Consider the following 20609-nt stretch of genomic DNA (forward strand, 5'->3'; position numbering starts at 1 on the left):
TTTCCATTAAGAGTTACTAATGCTTTAGTAATTTACCTGGTGTAAGAAAAACAATAACCCAACTCATCACTCTCAAATCATAATCTGCAAGAATATAGAGAAGTTATGTAAATAATATTTAGGAGACAAATACATTGCTCACGAAAAGTGCCTTTGACGACTCCCAAGTTAATACACGTAAATATTCTATTCTTTTTAGCTTTGGTTAGTATTCCGTTATTTGGAATTGTGAGATTTATTTTATTTTTCTTGATAAATATTTAGATTACTTTCCATCCTTATGCTATTATAAACAATGCTGCAAAGCATTTCTTTGTATATACCTTCTTGTTTTAAGATGTGAATGTCATTTCAGCAATATAAATGATTGGAATTGCTAATTGATACTGTGTGCACATTTTAGTGTTAGGTGACTGGGCTAATTTGCCCTTCACCATTCCTCTATGCTTTAAACTCCTGTCTACAATTTAGTCCCTGAACTTACAACAATATTTGATGTTATTATTAAAAATCAGGGCTGGGCACAGTGGCACATGCCTGTAAATCCAGCTAACCAGGAGATAGAGAAAAGAGGATTATTTAAGCTCAATAGCTTGAGGCCAGCCTGAATACAAAGTGGTATCCCTCATCTCTAAATAAATAAATAAATAAATAAATAAATATATATATATATATATATATATATATATATATAGTTAGATAGATAGATAGATAAGTTTATCAGTCTTGTGATTAATATAAGCTTATTTTTTTAATTAATTGATTGGTTCATAAGCATCACATTTTCTAGGTCACTAGAGAAATTTCAATTCTTTTAAGAAATTATTGACCATCTTTCCTTGGTAAATTGTTTGTCTATATTATATGAAATGTGCAATTTTATCTATTTATTTTTTCTTCTAGATTTTAGGCACTTTTATATAGTTCAAATATTAGGGTTTTATCTAAGGAATAAGATGTCAATACTTTTTACAATTTTTCTTGCTTTATTTTTCACATTGATAAAGTACACTTTGATTTTTGTTACATGGAAGAAAGACAGTTCAATTTTGAGAAATTTGTAACTTTTTCTTCAATATTTTTGTTCTATTTTAAAGGACTTTAACCCAGTATTTAAAAATCAATTATACTCCATTTTGTTTAAATAGTATAAGGCTTAATATTCATGCACTTGATGCATCTGGACTACAAATAAATATATGAGTGTGTCTGTATATTTGAGTGTATAAACCAATATATGAGTGTATCTGTATATATGAGTGAACATATGAACAAATTACCTAACTTTTGTTCTAAAATAGTCAGTTGTTTAAATATATTTGCTCGAATTGTCTATGTCCCCCACTGAGATGTGACACCTAATTGAAACTAAAACAGCATATATTCATGAAGTTTTTTGGGGGGGATTCTTTTTCTTAGATGTTTGTGTTCATGTTTACATAAAAACCACACTAACCTAATTACCGTGTCTTTGTAATATGCCTTTGCAAACTATTGGGCTGGTAGCTCCATGTTTTCAACTTTTTAAAAATTTACTTTTACTTGGGCATTTTCTCTTACATACGCATCTTTAAAAATCTTTTTGAATCTTATGCACCATTCAGTTGGATTTTTATTGGAATCACATTAATTTGGAAAAATTTGCTAATGCTATATTATTAAGTTGTCATATTAAAAATTATGGTAAATAACCTACATTTGCAAAGATGTTTCTAGGCCTTTCAATAAATTTAATAATATTGATTAAATTAAAATAAAAGAATATTTGGATGATTCAGATTTGTGATTAGGTTTGGGATATCACATCTTAACCCATTGAATATGTATGCCTTTTTCTGATATGTTCAATATGAATAATGAATAATCCTTTTAACATCATTTGAAAGAAATGACATTAATGTATATAAAGCTCTTATTATATATGGAAAGTATTAACTACTGAGAATGAGAGAATAAAGACTCAGCCTCTGACTCATGCTGCTGTTGGTTTGGGTGGCAGTAGGGTTGGGCCACAGACAAACATCATACTGTGACATAATATAAGGTCTCACTACAAGGAAAAATAAGATTAGAAAAATCACAGAATGTAGATGACAGGTGACTGAAAAGGTTTCTTAGAGAAGATGATGCCCAAGTAGTCAGGGACATAAAAGAATGAGGATTTTTAAAGTAAACAAATGAAATTGAGAGATTATGTACCTAGCTCCAAATCACTTAGTTTGTAAAAGACAGATCTACAAATATGTGACTTGCTTTCTGTGTCATATTTATATATTGTTGGACATTTAGTTTGATTCCAAATCCTGGACATTGTGAATATGTGGTACCTATGTAAACTGCAATGGTATTCAGCCATCAAAAGGAGAAAATCCTGTCATTTACAACAATATAGATGGACCTGGGGGTCATGATGCTAAGTGAAATAGGTCAGGTACAGAAAGACAAATCCTGCCCAATCTCACACATATATGGAATCTAGAATAATTGATCTCATATTGGTAGAAGGTAGAACAGTGGTTACCAGAGCCTGAAGAAAGGGAAGAAGAGAAGGATAAAGGGTGACAGAAAGTATAATATACAGTTGGATAAGAATGAGGAATTCTGAGGTGGTTATGCACAGAGGATGACTATAGCTGACAGTAATATACTATCCATTTCAAAATAGCTAAAAAAGAGGAATTTGACTATTCTCACCTCAAAGGAATGGTAATACATTAGGTGTATATATGCTGATTACCCTGATTTGATAACTGAAGAATGTATACAGGATTAAAATATCACCTTGTACCATGTAAACATGTACATTGTTTCCATTGTTGAAAAAAAAGCCATGTCAATTTTGGGAGATCTTGTACTTTCATTACATTTGTAACCATTGTGGTTTGCAATTTAAGTGAAATAAATCATCAATGATGGTGTTTGCAATTTCATTTATGCTCTCCTGCCCTCCTTTTGTTAGGTTAGTAAAAGTAAAATTGTATGTTCCCAAATATTTGAAAGCTTTAAAAATGTTGCTCCCCTTTAAATATTGCTAAACCTTAAAAAGAATCACACATTGACAGGCCTGGTCTTAGGAAAGAAATTAATTTAATGTAAGAACAAGACATTTATAGATACAGAAGAAGAAAAAAATTCACTTACCACTAGACCCAACACATCGTTCATTAAGGAGAAATCGGGAAGTAGAAGAAATTTAACAATACTGACAATCAGGGTTTCAATGGAAAAGAAAAAAATCCCCAACACCTATGATAAGACATGTTCAGAGAGCGTTAATTAACAGTGCTTAGAAAAGGTCTTTTTTCGTGTTTAACACCAAAATGGTTGATGAGAACTCCAAATGGCAGCCATGTGATTCCACATCCAAATAGGAACCGCTCAGGCTGTCCTGAGGGCTTAGTTCAGAGCTTAATCAAAGAAGACTGGTCCATTCAGATGTAGAGTTCTGTTACTTTGTGAGAATATTGATTATGGCACATGGAAGAAATGGAAATGAATACTGTCTATAGTTCTTTCTATCATCTCCTCCGAATGCAAGTGTCCCCAGGCTCTTGAAGCCAACACATCTTTATTGGACTTGCTTCTGTCAAGGCCAAATGCATTCTCTTGGTATATGATAGAAAATAAGTATCCATTTAGACAGAAATTGGCTCATTCACAGCACAGCATTTGGAAAACTAGCTATAGTCAATAAACCCAAGATCGTTTTCCCCAAAACTATGCTTCTCTGTGTTAATCAAACTCCTCCAATAAGTTCAGTTTATGCAATGAACACTGGCTAAATACTTGATGACCTGTTTCATATGAAATATTAAAGACACAGAAGGGAAGATGGAAAATTAAATAATATGTTATTTTTTTCTCCTGAGTATTTCATACATAATTATAATAATTGACTAGCTAGAAATTATTTGTTTCCTTTGACTTTTATAGGTGTAATGAAATTATTAAGACATGATGAACCAAAGAAATTATTCAGAACCATATAGTCAACTTTGACACACACCATTATAGATCTAAAAACTTGTGCTATGAAATCTAGAGCTTTTAGAAAGGAGAAATGCTTAATGTTGTATGACAGTATGAAGATACTGAAGTTATTGATATAGGAGTTTAGCATTTTTTATTTGGGATAAATCCTTTAAGGGAATCTTCCAGACAAAATTCCAAGAACTGTGAAACTCAGTATTAGGTCTCTGTTCCACAGAATTGAGGAGAGACAGAAAAACTTATCTGAGAGCTATAGTAATTGCAAATGATTTCTAAGCTTAAATGAATAATCAGTATTTCCAGAGTTGCACTATGAAAAATATAACTATTTTGCAATTTAATTTATTTTAAGATGTGATCTGTTTTAAGATAGAAACTCACTTTTATAGATTATTTTGGAGTTATATATGCCAAATATCTTAAGAAACAGACATACCACAGAAATGATGTATTTTAGATTTAAAAATATAAAAATGCAAAATAATTGGACTATAATAAATAAATACACTAGAAAACAATGGAGTCATTTGACTCTTAATAACATAAGCAACTGGAAACAGAAACCAAGAATTCTGAATAATTTCTGTGAGTTGTCTTAAACTAAGAAATCAACCTTGTTAGTAGAGATGATTAACAGGTCTCTTTACGTGACAAAGAACAGTAAAAGCTCATTAGCAAGGACAGATTTTGAAAGCCTATCTAAGTTTCTTAAATAAGGAATAACTTACCACCCAATCATATTTTTTTATATTGTAGTTTCTTTGGAATATAATAGGTAAATCTCAAATTTCTTCAGGCAAACGATTATTACTGGTGCCTTTAATCTTAAATAGGAAGGTTACCAATATATATCACAGCTTGAATCCACAATGAAGGCTTTAGCAAGTATATGTCAGTGTGGCTTTATATTTGGGGCTTGGTGGAAAATTAATCTTTGTATTTCTGCTCAAATTGTTTTACCATGTACAACATGCCTCTTCCTTTAATATATGGTCATGTCAGTTTGTGCCCTGGAACTGATTACACCTGTTTTTTTGATGTCCATTACAATTTCCCAAGAGAATTGTACAAATTCCTTATAGCCTAAACTATGAGTCATATGTTTCCAAATGTCTTCCATTGTGTGCAGAAAACCAAATCAGTACTTATGAAAGATATGTTAAGACAGAGAAAAGTGTGATTTTTATTTAGAAAATTACACCAATTTTATGTATATTTTCTACAACTACATTCACACCCTCATAAGGGATTATTTTAAAGAACTTGAAGAAACCTTAATATTTATAGATTATTCAGAATTAGTTGAGTCCTAACTAACAGATTTAAGGCAGATTTAAGTAGCTTGAATGAGTACAGTAGCTAAATACAGAGACTGAGTAAATGTATTTTAATCTTGTATCTCTAGCATACTTTCATATATATGGTTCATACAAACTTTTAAAATATGTGAAGTGTGCTGTAACAAAATAATGCTCTCTGTGAGGTAGGTGATTAAGGAGAAGAACTAGTTAAGGTGTTTACCACTTATTTTTATATACTATGTATCATTAGTTTATATTCCCTGATACTATAAAAATTCAATTGCACTCTTATTTACACAAAATACAAGGATTAAAGTTTTTTTTAAAATAATTCATTCTATCTACAACATACATAAAATTAACTTGTATTAGTAAAATAATAAAAAAACAAAACAAAACAATAACAACAACAACAACAAAAATCTATGCATATCTCTCCTCACTCAATTTCATGGTAGAATGTTTCCAAGTAGTTTTACAACTCAAGTAGCTATTGCTTTTACCTGATACAAATTTAAAGATGAGTTTTGTTTTCATATTATTCTGTCATTATTAAATTTATTCAGACACATTTTGAATTCATAAAGTCACAAGTTTTCAGATATTTCTTTTTATTTTATCATCTTTCACACACAAAAAAAATAATCTTTATGGTGATTAGGTTAACAGTAAGCAAATCGGTAATTTGGTGAATGAGTCATTGTGGTGCTTGTCCAAGCTCATATTATGGACCAGAGGCAAAATTTCACATAGTGAGAGTTTTGAAAAATTCTAGAGTGATATTGATATATTTTAATACATGGAATGAAAAAGGTAAAAAATTATGAAAGTGCTAAAAATTTTTAGTTTAACTTATGACTTTAAAATTTATTTCAAATATTAAAACTAACAAATAGTCTGACTTCTTTTATTTCTTGGGAAAATTATTTCTTTTTAGGTTGTTTTATGATTTGGATCTAGAATGTCCCCCAAAACCTCATGTGTTGAAGACTAGATCCCAAATGCACCCATGTTCAAAGGTAGGGCTTTGGGGATGTGATTTGGTCATAAAGATTCTGATTTCTGAGTAAACTGACAATGTGGCATTGCCCCTTTCATCTGTGATCTGATTGCCTTCATCAGGTGAAAGCATGTGCATATAACCAGGATGCCACTGAGGGAAGGACACCAGCTCTGGTATCTAAGAACTATAAGACCTGTCTTTGGCCTATTTGGCCACTGACTGCCAGGTGTGTGTGTGGTCTCCAGCAGTAGTTATACCACTCGTGGTCCTGGAAGCACACTTTACAAATGGCCAGAAATTTACTAATGGATTTGCCAATTCACTTTATGGATAAATAATTTGAATTGACTACTGAGAGAATAAAGAGTTTGTAGGCAGGTGGGAAATGATTAGAGGAAGTAGGTCATTGAATCATTCCTTTGGAGTGTAGGGGTTCTGATAGTTTCATGACAGTGGCATGCTTGGTGACTAGGAAGTTTCTGTGAAAGACACAGAATGCCTGGCTGCTGGGAAAACTTCTGTGCAAAGACACTCCTGCCCGGTTACTGTAGCAATATTCTTCAGGAGGAGGCTCTACGTTAGTCTTATGAGCTTAGACCTTGATCTCTGGCACAGGGCTCCTGTAAATAAAGGAACTCTCTTGTTAGACAACCATAATGTTTCACTGAGCCTAAACCTCCCCACATAATAGCAATTTTATAAAATGGACTTTCTTGATACCTACACAAAGCTCCTAACTTTGCACATTGCAACTTAGTAGGTAACTGAGGAGCAAGTTGCATAATGTTGCTAAGTCTGTGACCTACCTAGTAATACAATGAACAGCATGTACTAATGATGCCATAAAATAATCTATTGATATAAATAAAGCTTGGCAGATTGGCCCTTCTGCCATTCTGCCGTCTTTCCTGCCCCTACATCTTGTCTCTGTGTCTTCTTTTTTATTTTCCTTACATTGGAAAATATATATTGTCCCTGGCTCCTCTCTCCACTTCCTGGCTGCCATGACTGAGCAACTTTTTTCTGCCACCTTCTTCCACCATAGTGTTCTGTATCACCAAAAGCAATGGAAACAGTTGACCATGGGTCAAAACCTCTGAAACTGTGAGCCTAGATACATCTTTCCTTCTTTATTTTGTTTGTGCCAAATATTTTGATCAAAGTTAAAAAAAAAAAACAGATTAAGATAGTTTCAAAAAAAAATTTCCCAGAAATACCCTGTAAGAAAAGTGAACAACATCTAGTCAAAGAAAATAGCATAAACATGTTTATGACCATAGTGATTATAGGTAAAACATCATATCCAATTTATTATTTAAGTACTACTGAATAGCACTTAAATAAATTCATGAAGGTAGTCTGCTCAAAGAAGAACTGTATCTGTGTTGTTAAATAAGCATGTCAAATCACTTACATGTCCAATTGAGTTAATATTTTTTCATTGTTATTAGTTCATTCCAAAATTTCTTAGATTCTTATTATATACTAAACACTCAACTGAATATTTCATTGTATCAATGAAAAAAGTAGAAAGATCTTTCTTCCCATGGATACCAAATTCTAGAAGAAAATATAAAAAAAATAAAACTAATAATTGGAGTATCTGTTCCAGTTGTTAAGGAGAAAAATCCTTGAATAGAATAAATGAGAGAGAAAAAATAAGTGATTAACTCCAAGAGATAATAGAGGGAACAGGCATATATATCAAAGAGAATCTATTCCCAATAATTGTGTAAGCTTTGATTTCAATGGGGAGGAAAAAAACACTTAAGATTTTGAATAAAGAAGAAACAACATGGCTTATTTGTATTTTAACAAACTAGATCTAGATGTTGTTCCTAAAATGGATTGATGAAAGATATAAGTGGAAGCTAAGAAACTAGGTGATTATTAGAAACCAGGAATGGGTGTAGGTAATGGTGGTTTAGACCATTCAGGAGCAGTGGAAGGAATTAGAGGTCATTGTAGTCTATATATGCTTTGAATGTAAAATTGACAGAACTTATTTGTGGTTTGAAGTTGGAGTATAAGAGAAAGAAGAGAGAAGATTGTCTCCAATCCTTTTGACTTGAGCATAAACTTAGTTTCCATTAATTAATTTGCAGAATAATGTAGGAATGGAAGATTGAGGGGGTAGATAGCAGGATCTCATTTTTAGAGAAACTTAGTAGACATATTGAGTAGAAATCCAGACATAAGCATGGATATCCATTGAAATGCATGAAGTGGAGATATAAATGTGGATGCATTAACATTTAGATTTCACATAAAATATTAAGATCATGAAGGGTAGAGTGTATTAGAAGAGGAAACTTACATAAAGATCAAGTCATGAATTCCTATATTTAATGATAAGTAATGGAGCAAAGATGTGGTTAGGTACATTGCGGTGATGGAGAGAGGACAGTATGTTTTGCTATCTTTGTAGCAAAGGTGCATTAAAGAATTGGGGGCTAGTGGGCCTAGGATATTACAGTATCTTGGAAATCATGTGAAGAAAGTTAACCAAGGGAGAAGAGAATGATGGATAGTTTCAACTACAGCTGAGAGAAGAGATAAGCACTACATGTAGCAGCATAGAAATTGTGGATATCTTGACAGAAAATGTTTTGGTGATATTCTGAACACTACTGCTGGGTATTAAGTAGAAGATGCACAAGCAAGACTGAAGAGCACACTTTTATTAGTCAGGGTTCTCTAGAAGAACAGAATTAACAGGAAGTGTTACCATGAAAGGAATTTATTAGATTGGCTTATATGACCATAATTTGGATTAGTGCACAATGGCCATCTGTAGTCTGAAGAGCTGGAGGAACTAGTAGCTGCTCAGTCCAAGAGGCTGAAGCCTCAGAACAAGAGTGAACAACAATGTTATCCTAGTCCAAGACTGAAGGGTTCTGGAAACTCCCTACAGGATCACTTGTTTTTAAGACTGAAGGAGCTAGAGTCTGATATCTTCAGGTGATAGCAGCAACCAAGAACCCATTCAAGAAGCATGAAGCTTTCATCTGCTAATTCCTTGATATTCCAACTTACATTCCATCCTACTGGACCATGCTGCCTCTTAATCTTTGGCATCTCTTAATACAATCAAGTTGACAATTCAAGGTAACCATTATAGTACTCATGCTCATGTTCTTGAAGAAACTATGCTAAAGGTAAAGGAGAGAACCAGTAACTGCTGGAAGGAGTGGAATAAAGACAGGGTTATTTTTAAAATATGAAAGCAATAAAAACATGTTTTCTATGCTTATCAACATTGCTATTATTTTGATTTATATAAATAAAATGGCCTTGATTTATTTGTTACCTGTTTAACAATCCCCATGATTAGTTGTGGCAGTTATAAATTATGTCTGACCCCTTGTTCATTTTAGCATTTACATCAAATCATTTATACTTCATCAGTCCTCTTGAATTTCAGCTTCCCAAGATATATGCTACTGAAATTTTAATTAACAATTAAAATTTTGCATACTAAAAATAAAAGGTTTTTATGAGGAATAGGCGTTAAACATTAATATGAATCTGCCAGTTGGATACAAGTACAGAGCTCGCATTTCCTCAAGTGTTATAATCAAATATTCTTCTTCTAAAATAATCTGGTGAGGTTGCTTTTAAAGAGTCATGCACATATATTCACATAAAATCGGGCATGACTGGGCATAATGGAAGAAATTAATGAAAGGAAATTTAAGATAGGAATCAGAGGGAGAAAGATTTTAATGAGAACTAGTGAATGGTGCAATGATCTCCTAAAAGAAATTTAGGATACCAATATATTATAAGTATTTGCAGACTATGCAAGAAGGAAAAGGTTTGGGTGGGTAAACCTTGATTCTGTCCTAGGAAGCAGAGCATGCTTATTTGATATGTGGATTTATGTAATTTGCCATTCAAAATGCCCATGTTTTGCATCTTACAAGGTGATAAAATTATCTGTGGGTACTTTCTATATTCTAAGTACAAGAATAGTACTTTCCTGATTGTTTCATTATCTATTTTTTAACAAGTTAAACCACATTGGATTACTATTGTCAAAGGTTAAAAAGTTACATATTCACATGTCTTATTTAACCTCAGGCATTAACTGATCTCTTTAGGAACATCCTCACCTCCTTCCTGCCTTCAAGAAATCTGCTAAGTGGCATAGAAGGTCAATGTCAATAAACCTGGATCTGCAGGCTGAATAGACCCTTGAATTATTTTGTCTTGCTTCAGGTGTCTTTCTAACCTCTGTTGGGTCTCACTGGAGACACTAGAATAGTCCTGCCTCACACCCCTTCATGTTGGCAGGGGCTTTGAGCCTTTCCTCATCTCATTCAGATCTCTTTGTCTTTACTGTAGGGGAGGCTAGTGGCACTGTCTTTCTCTTATCAGATGTCAAATGCTCTGTCTCAACAACAAAAAAATAACAGTCAGTTTTTAAGAAGATATTTTAAATCCACAATGTTAAATTAAAAAAAAATACTGTGGGACTTAACCCCAGAATACATTTTTCATTCCTCCTACAATAATGTGGCTGTCATCTATTGCTTTATATTACCCTTTTAAACATACACATGCACATATGTGTGTGAGTGTGTGTGTGTGTGTGTGTGTGTGTGTGTGTGTATAGCGCCTATTTGAGGTGCAGTAGTTTTCAAATGTTAATTCATCTTTAAATGGACTTTCATTCTTCATTATGCTTTAATTTGTTCAGAAGGATGTTTCTCTTTCACAGTTTTTTAAAAAAATTACCTTCTTGACTCTCATTACTTCCTTTCTCTTCCCTCATTTTTAAGGACAATACTGAACTTTTTGAAAGAGAACCCTCCATTTCTCTGTTCATTCTTTAGTAATGACTTTGGTAATATATTTGAGTACATCATTTTCCAAACTGTTTTGGTAGATTTAAAACCCTAATTTGCTGATAGCTTTTTGACTAAGAGGCAAAGTGATTCCGATATTAACTGTTTTTTGTTTGTTTGTTTGTTTTGTTTTCTATTTTTTGTACCAGATATTGAACCCAAGGGTTGCTTTACCACTGAGCTCCATCTCCATTTCTTTCAATTTTTTTAGTTGGAGACAGGGTCTCACTATGCTGTTGAGGGTCTGCCTAAATTGCCAAGGTTAGCCTCAAACTTGCAATCCTCCTGCCTCAGCCTCCTAAACTGCTGAGATTACAGGTATGTGACTTCATGCCTGGTTTAGCATTAACTCATATACTCAGTAAGAGAGAATTTCTTCACACTCATTATTTTAATCCCTGACTAAGTATCTGCTATGCCCTGTGCAGGTCTTTGCTACTTTTTGAACCTACAAAGAAAGATAAGACTCAATCCCTAGTTGGCAGAAACTTGTATTCACTAGACAGGGTGGTGGATATTTGGAAGTATAATAGAGGTCATGGAAGAAGACTCTTCTGAAAAAGTGCTTCTATCAAAGAATCAGAGTAATGTAGAATCTGTAGTAAAAATTTCAGTTAAACCTGGTTAGTCTTCAGAAACCCTATGAGGATAGGCCGATTTTCATTAATAGGCAATCAATACAAAGATTATTTCCAGCTAGTTGGACACTTTTAAAATAAATTTAGTATTCTAATACTGAGCCAAATCATTTTCTCATAAACACAATTCCATAAGAACCTTATGTGTGACTGACTGATTAACTTCCACCAAATACCTTGCTTTTTTATCATCTCTACTCTGGGAAGAGAAAGTTACAAATCATCTGTATAATTATCATAGTCCCAAATTCTAACACTACATATGCTCTAGTTTTCTCACCTCATCCTTATTTTGTCTCTGTTCTTCTCCAGGGATTTAGTGATATTCAAAAAGAATTCTCTGCTCATTACCTTAGGTTAAAGGTGAACCTATGACCCTGGACGAGCCATTTCACTTCTCCAAGTTTTGGATATTTTGTAATCTAAAAATATCAATAATCATCTTCTATTATTGGTAATGGGATTCAATACAGTAATAGAGTTGAAGCATTTTTACCAAGTTATGGGGTTTTTAATGGGATCCCAAGCTAATTTCCTATTTGTAAGACAGGATGGAAACTAAAATTCTGCTTACTTAAAAGATGTACTGAAAAATGAATATGTCTGCATCATAAGGAATTCTTTATTTACTTCCTTTTGCAATAATTGCAGACTCACAATTACAAAAATACAAAAAAAAGAAAAAGTCCAGTTTGCTCTTACCTAGCTTCTACCATGGTGACCTTTGTCTAACTACACTTCAGTATGGAAAGCAGTAATGTTGATGTAGTTCCATTAATTTCACTACAAACCTGAATTCCATTTTCACCACTCTTTAAATGAACACATCTGTGTGTGTATATACATGCATGTGAACTCCTATAGTTCTGTGCAATTCTTTCAATGTTTAGTTTTGTGTACCCATCAGTAAAATCAAGAAACAGAACTAGTCCATCACCAGACAGGAACTTCCTCCTAGTACCTACCCCTTTATGCCTGCTCTCTCTCACTCCTCCAACATTTCCTTGTCCCCTGGTACACACTGATATTGTCTTCATTTCCATAGTTTTACCAATTGGAGAGAATTCCCCCCCCCCTTTTAGTTTACATTCATTCTGTAATATTCTCTCTCCTTTACCATCAGAGTACTTTTAAATGGAATCTGATAAATATGAAAACAGCTGATATGTTTATAATATTCTGAATAGTTGTAAATCATTTTGGGGGCTGCGAGAAGCTGCTGCTCAGTTTAAAGCCACCAGGGATAATATTACTCAGTTCCATCTTGTAATCAAGATGATTTTTCATTTTTTAGAAAGCCACTTGCTCCCTGTACTCATTTTCTATTGCTTTATAATAAATTGCCACTAACTTAGGGCCCTAAAACAACAAATATTTATCTCATAATCCCCCATTGGTCAAAGTCCAGGCAATGTAGTTCACTTGGTTTCTTTGTTAGGATCTCACGAAGTGAAAATTCAGATGTGGGGCATCCTACACTCTTACCTGGAGACTCCAGTGCAGCAGAGGAAGGGTTGTGGAACTTCAAGATTGATTTAGGATGAATTTCCTTCCAGGCAGATGTGACCTGAGTTCTTACTTCCTTCTCCTGGGCTCTTGGCTAGTCCTGTCACTATTTTGTAAATGCCATCAACATCTTTTTTCTCCTGCCCCCTCCATGTTCAAAGCCAGAAATGGTGCATGGAATCCTCTTTCCTTTTTGAATATCTTTGGTTTTCTTTTCCTACTTTTAAGTACCCTTGTGTTTAAATTAGGCCCCCAAGATAACCTCTTTTTACTATCTAATATACCATATTCATGAAAGTAATACCAGGTGATGAGGAAGACAGAAGTTAATAATCTGATTCCCATACCTCAATTTTACATTGTCTGCTGATGGTGTTTCTGTGGGTGTTTGTGCGTGCACATATGAACTCTCTCTCTCTCTCTCTCTCTCTCTCTCACACACACACACCCACACACACACACACACACACACACACACACAAACTGAGGAAATATTATTTGGTTCGAAACAAGTTTTAAATTTTAATCCATAGATCCACAATTCTAACTTTCTAGCTCAGACTTAAAAGCAGAAGTCTAACAGAAGTTTGATTTGTTTGTATTCTGTAATGGAATTTTTGTGTTCTTATATTGTACACTAAGAGTGATCAGAAGTTTGGTTGGTTTATATTCTGTAATGGAATTTTTGTGTTCTTACATTGTACACTAAGAGTGGTTTTGTGTACTATTACCTTTTTTTTTCTTAACAGTTTTGATTTTTTGCTAGCCTATATGAGATACACATAGGGAGAAATAGGCACTTTTACTAATAATGGTTCCAACCCAATTCTCTCCTGATCTTTGAAAATATTGTTAATCTCATTCTCCTTAATGTTTTGTTGCCATAAATGATAGTATGCTTAAAATTAGATTGTAGCTCTACTGAGATTTTAAAATAAAATATGCTTTTCAGAAAAAAAAAACATGAGATTAAATAGGTTACATCTTTTTTTGTTGTTGTAGTAGAATTGAATACTGAAGTAGGTAAAATCCTCTTTCACACATACAGGTTACCAAGGAGCTTGTGTCTTAATTAAGCTTCTAGCCCTACAGTAGGAAAGTCTAAATATTTAATGGACAAGAAAGATTCTTTTGAAATGTCATTTCTTAAGCAGTGAAGGGTCCACAGGTAAACAGGGCTGCATATTAGTGCAACCAAATATTTGAGAATATCTACCAGAAATAGCATTCCACTGATATTATAAATGGGCCATTATTTACTACAAGTAGGTAATTTTTCTAAGGCAAATACTTTTAAGAAATATATTATATTGTTCCTGATGGCAATATTTTTAGAATAACACATCCCAGGGAAATATAATTCACACAGGCTCTCTCCACAATTGTGAGCGACCCTGTAGAAAACTTCTCTGTGGGTGGAAGCCAAAATTACATTTTCTGGAGTTAAATGGAAACATTCTTCTCTCTGATCAAATTTTAATGAAGCAATTCAGAGAAACCATCATCTTACTTCAAAAATTGTTTTTACTGAAAATATAATAAATTCCTGCCTTCAGGCACAATCAGATCTTCGCCATTCAGCTCTTCTCTGCTGTTGAGTCAAATTGACGAAGACTTGCCTCTGATATTGGCCATGATTCCAAGACCAATGTAATGTTCACTGGGTACTGATTAAAGTGCCATCCGTATGTTCTTTTTAAATCAGTATAATAATGTAAGTTTTAAAATGTAGACAGAATGTTTTTATTATCTTAACTATTTGCCTCCTGGAATTTCTAATGTGTATTTTCTACTTATTATTTCAGCCACAATTTAATTCTCCAACTCACTGGTAATCTGGCTGGAACTGCGGAGCATAAAGCCTTAGGTAGATCAGAAATCAACTGGGCTGAGTTATTTATTGTGCAGATGAAGAATGTGGGCCAGAGGGGGCCTCCAATGAACCTCTGCTGGCTGGAAGACCACCAGGGACAGGAAGCATAGACACAGTCAGCATCGAGTATTTTCGAGAATCTTGCTGCTTTACTTCTTACAAAAACAATTTATTTTAGCAGTATGATTTGATTGTTGAATAATGCACATTCATTATAAATGAGAAAAGCTAAAGGACAAAGTCACAGAATACAGAAAAATAAAGGAAATAAAACAAAAATATTCTAAATTACTATTTCTGAAATAATCATTTTTCACAATTGATGAATCTTATTTCAGTATGTTGCTATATATCCATTAGCTTTGTTCTCTTTATCAAAAGTAGAAATTGCATTTCAAATCTACTTTGTATATTTTACTTCTCTAATATTAAAGCTATATCTGTTATTTCTCTACTATTTCTCATTTCTACCCTGTCTATGCTGGCCATAATGGTTTCTGCATTATTTTGTTCCAGGTATATTAAATGTAAGACTTTCTGTACTTCACTCTGATCATCAGTATCCTTCTCTTTCATCCTGTATCTCCCCAGGTATTCACCCTCAAATAGGAATATAGGTCTCATAGGCCATTACTGCATGAGTTGTACTCAATTCCATGTTTTTTGGATTCCTACTTTGTACAGGAAAGGAGTCCCAATTTCTCTTATTTATGATCCTTCTCAGATTTGGTCTAACAATTAAGTAGATATTCAGTTGCCTTTAGAAATCTCAAATTTACTTGCAGAGTAATCTGTAGTTTGGAGTTTTAGACATATAATTATTTGATTGAGAATTTTTATTTCATATACTTTCTTTTTTATAGACATTTCAAGAGACAATATAAAAATACACATGCTTCTAATTAACCATTTTTGTACAGAAATCACAAAGATATTTTCTTAAGGCTTCTCCCCCACACCAGGATAAATCAAGTGAATTAGAATCTGTGGTGCTGGGTTTGTGTACTGAACAGGTTTTCCTTCATCATGCTTCAGTTACCATGAATCCCACAAATTATATTGACTTGTTTAAGAAAAGTGCTTTTTTAATTTTTTATTTAACATTTTCATAATAGTTGGGCTTTATTTTGAAACTGAGGTTAATGGAACTGTCTCTCTCTGGAGCTTATTATTATGGTGGCACAAGGTATCATGAGATTGTCTTCAAACTTCTGCTTGCAAGTGGAATGTGACTTTTAAATAATAATTTATGAACCCAAAGAAAGTCACATGGCCACAACTGATGGATATAGCTGAGGGAGCCCTTATCCTGCCTTAGGAGGGAAGCAACCATTTGAGGTGATCTATGCAATCTAAAGTTGTCCATTTTCCTAATCACAGACATTCCCCTTTACTTGCAAATTTTACTCACTGACACTTGTCATGGCGGGGGAAACAAAAATCTCATTCAATCACAGGGTCATGCTCAATGTACAAAGTCTCATATTTCTGGTCAGACATATTCCAATTGAAAGAATGCTTCCCATTATATTTTCCAAGTCATTCTGCATAGAGTGGTGGAGCGAGGAGGGTCTTATTATAATCATGAAACCCACTGTAAAGATAAGAGAATTAAGTCATTTGGAAACACTGACCCACATAATTTATGAAATGCTAATATGCAGATGTTGAGAGGCCACAAGATGAGGTTCATGTGTCTTGGTTAAGCCTCTGTTCACTTCAGTGGTCACTTACCAGCTATTGTACTTCATGGCTAATAGCTCTGTCATCTGTGAGGACCTTCTCTTCCTGTCATCCTTCTTCATCACATCTAAAGAGGGCATCAGATGACAGGCAATGCATAGACTTCTCTTCCATAAGAAAATTGACAACCTAACAGTGAAGTTATGTCTTGAACTGCTATTGCATTTTAAATCCATAATTAGAGTTCATTGGAAAAATTAAATCTAGCAAAACAAGGTCAGCCTTCTTTGTGCTCTATTCCTTCCAGTTAGCTCTGTGTGACAATGTGCTACCACTTGTTCTTTTTTAAATAATTAATATAATTTTATTTTTTACATAAGTGGAGCACAATATTTCATTTTTCTGACTGTACATGATGTAGATTCACACCATTTATACAATCATACCCATACATAGGGGTAATAATGTCAATATCATTTCACCACCTTCTACCACACACACACACACACACACACATACACACACACACACACACACACCCTCTCTCCTCTCCCTCCCTCTGCTCAGTCCAAAGTTCCTCCATTCTTCTCTCCATCCGCCATTATGGATCAGAATCTACTTATGAGAGAAAACATTTAGACTTCAGTATTTTGGGACTGGCTTATTTCTTTTAGCATGATATTCTTCAACTCCATCCATCTATCTGTAAATGCCATAATTTCATTCTTCTTTAAGGCTAAGAAATAATCCATTGTGTATATATACCACAGTTTTTTAAAATTAATTAATTAATTAATTCTAATTAGGTATTTATGGCAACAGAATGCATTTTGATTCATTGTACACAGTTGCAGCACAACTTTTCATTTATCTGGTTGTACACAATAGAGCATCATACAGTATGTGCAGTCATACATACACCTAGGGTAATGACGTCCATCTCATTCCACCATCTTTCCTGCACCCATGACCCCTCCACTCCTGTCCCTCCCCTTGGGCAATAAAAGTTCCTCCATTTTTCCCATGCTCTCCATTATGGATCAGGACCCACTTATCAGAGAGAACATCTCCCTTTGGAATTTGGGGATTGGCTTACTTCACTTAGCATGATATTCTCCAACTCCATCCATTTACCTGAAAATGCCATAATTTTATTAACTTTTAATGCTGAGTAATATTTCATTGTGTATATATATATACCACAGTTTTATTTATCCATTTATCTAATGAAGAGCATCTAGGTTGCTTCTACAGTTTAGCTATCGGGAATTGAACTGCTATGAACATTTATGTGGCAGTGTTACTATAGTATGCTAATTTTAAGTCCTTTGGATATAGATCAAGGAGTAGGACAGCTGGGTAAAATGGTGGTTCCATTCCAAGTTTTCTAAGGAATCACCATACTGCTTTCCAGATTGATTGCACCAATTTGCAGTTCTACCAGTAATGTATCCTCATCAGCACTTATTGTTGTATGTATTCTTGATATTGCCATTCTGACAGGAGTAAGATGAAATTTTAGAGTAGTTTTGATTTGTATTTCTCTAATTACTAAAGATGTTGAGCATGTTTTCATATATTTGTTGATAAATTGTATATCTTCTTCTGAGAAGTATCTGTTCAACTCCTTAGCCAATTTATAGATTGGGTTGTTTGTTTGTTTGTTTGTTTTATATTGGTTTTAAGTTTTTTGAGATCTTTATATATCCCAGAGATCAGTGCTCTACTTGATGTGTGTGTGGCAAAAATTTGTTTCCAAAATGTAGGCTCTCTCTTTACCACATTGATTGATTGATTGTTTCTTTTGCTGAGAAGAAGCTTTTTAGTTTGAGTCCATCCCATTTATTAATTATAATTATTGTAGATGGATACAATACCTCAATTTTATTTATTTGTTTTCATATTGTACTAGGGAGCAAACCCAGAACATCACACTTGCACGGCAAGTGCTCTGCCACTAAGCCACAATCCCAGCCCCATTTATAAATTCTTGATTTTATTTCTTGTGCTTTAGGAGTTTTATTAAGGAAGTTGGGGCCTAATACAACATGATGAAGATTTGGAACTACTTTTTCTTTCTTTTTTTTTTCAGAATCTCTATCTCTTTATCAAAGTAATTTTTTTTTCCTGTATTTGTTCACATAGCTCTTTATTGAAGGGATCTTTTCTTTCCTGTGTTTGCTTTCTTATATCATCCTTTAGTTTGCAGAACATTTTAATCATGTACATCCTGAGCTCCTTCTCTGACATTTCCTCTAATATTCTGGCTATGGATTCTAATAATATAGTATCTTGGCTTGTGTGGGGTTTTTTCCTCCCTTGTTTTCTCATGTTATTCATGTGTCTTCCTTTCTAACAGTACAGAATTGAGGTATTACAGTTTCTACCCTATAGACTTATAGTGTCCCTGCAGATTTCCAATACTTCTCTTTTAAGGGGGAGATCAAAATTAACAAGTCTCAATGAAAACAATATGCAACTTTAAACAAAATAGCTCCTATTAATATGTTTACAGGGCTGGGGATGTGGCTCAAGCGGTAGTGCGCTCATCTGGCATGCGTATGGCATGGGTTCGATCCTCAGCACCACATACAAACAAAGATGTTGTGTCCACTGAAAACTGAAAAATAAACATTAAGATTCTCTCTCTCTCTCTCTCTCTCTCTCTCAAAAAAGGATGTTTACAGTTTTGTCTCAATAGACAGAGATGATATGTTCAATTTATCTACAATATAAACAGTAGGTTTGTGACAGGGTGTACAGTTTCTAATGGTGGACAAAGAGAGAACCAGGGGGTTTAGGATGACATGTTAAGGTGGTGAAAAGTAAGGATATAGAGGAATTAGATCTTAGGAAGTGTGTATGAGGAACCAAAAAAAGTTGGCTGGTAGCAGGAGAAAGGAGAAAAAAAGATTCTAATGAGACAGACAAATTGCAAGAAAATAGAGGAAGAGTACAAAAAACATACAAACAAAAATATTAATAAGAAAAAGAAAAAGAATGTGTAACAATAAAAGATAAAAGAATACACAATCAAACTGTAATATACTATTCAGACACCCCAGTCCTCAGTAGCTGAATGCATGGAAAGTACTTAGTTTCACAAATGTTGGGGATGTAAGGGGGGGAGGGAGAGAGAGAGAGAAGAAAGAAAGAGTGAAAGAAAAAAATCTTGAAGAAAAATTGCATGATTATTTCTGTTGGAGTTCAGTGTCTTGCCTGCTTCCCTTCTTATCCAGTAGGTGGTGTTGTCTGTTGTTTGCTGGTATTTTCCCCCTCAGGAGGAGGAAGGTTTTAGGGTGGGAGAGTTGGTCTTGGAGGCATAACTCCTAGAAATGGGGTATAGTACTTGCTGTCCCCCCGTTGGAATACTGCAGCTAAGGACCGCCTTTGGGACCCATTCATGTGATGTGCCACCTTAGATTGCCTGTAGACCCCACAATTCCTGGTCTCTAATTTAGTCTCTAAACTATATCTCTCATTTCCCTTTCCCTTTCTACTTCCCAATCAGGAAATTCTCTCTTTGGAGGTCCTGCTGGCTGAGGTCTGGGGCCTGTGTGCTTATTGTGGAGATCTGTTCTACATCAGTCAGATCAGAATCAGCCTTCAAGAGCCATGTGCCTGCGAGCACTTTGTGGGATTAGTGGCTGTGGGGGAGAGTGGTTAGAGGACTATAGGTACCTGATATTGCTTCTAGGCCCCAGTTGGTGTCCCAAGATGGGAGTTCCCCAACTAAAGATAGCAATGGTGGCAGTAGAGGTAATC

This window comes from Spermophilus citellus (genome assembly GCF_964194105.1).
Source record: "Spermophilus citellus genome assembly, chromosome: 11".
In the NCBI taxonomy this organism is placed as follows: Eukaryota; Metazoa; Chordata; class Mammalia; order Rodentia; family Sciuridae; genus Spermophilus; species Spermophilus citellus.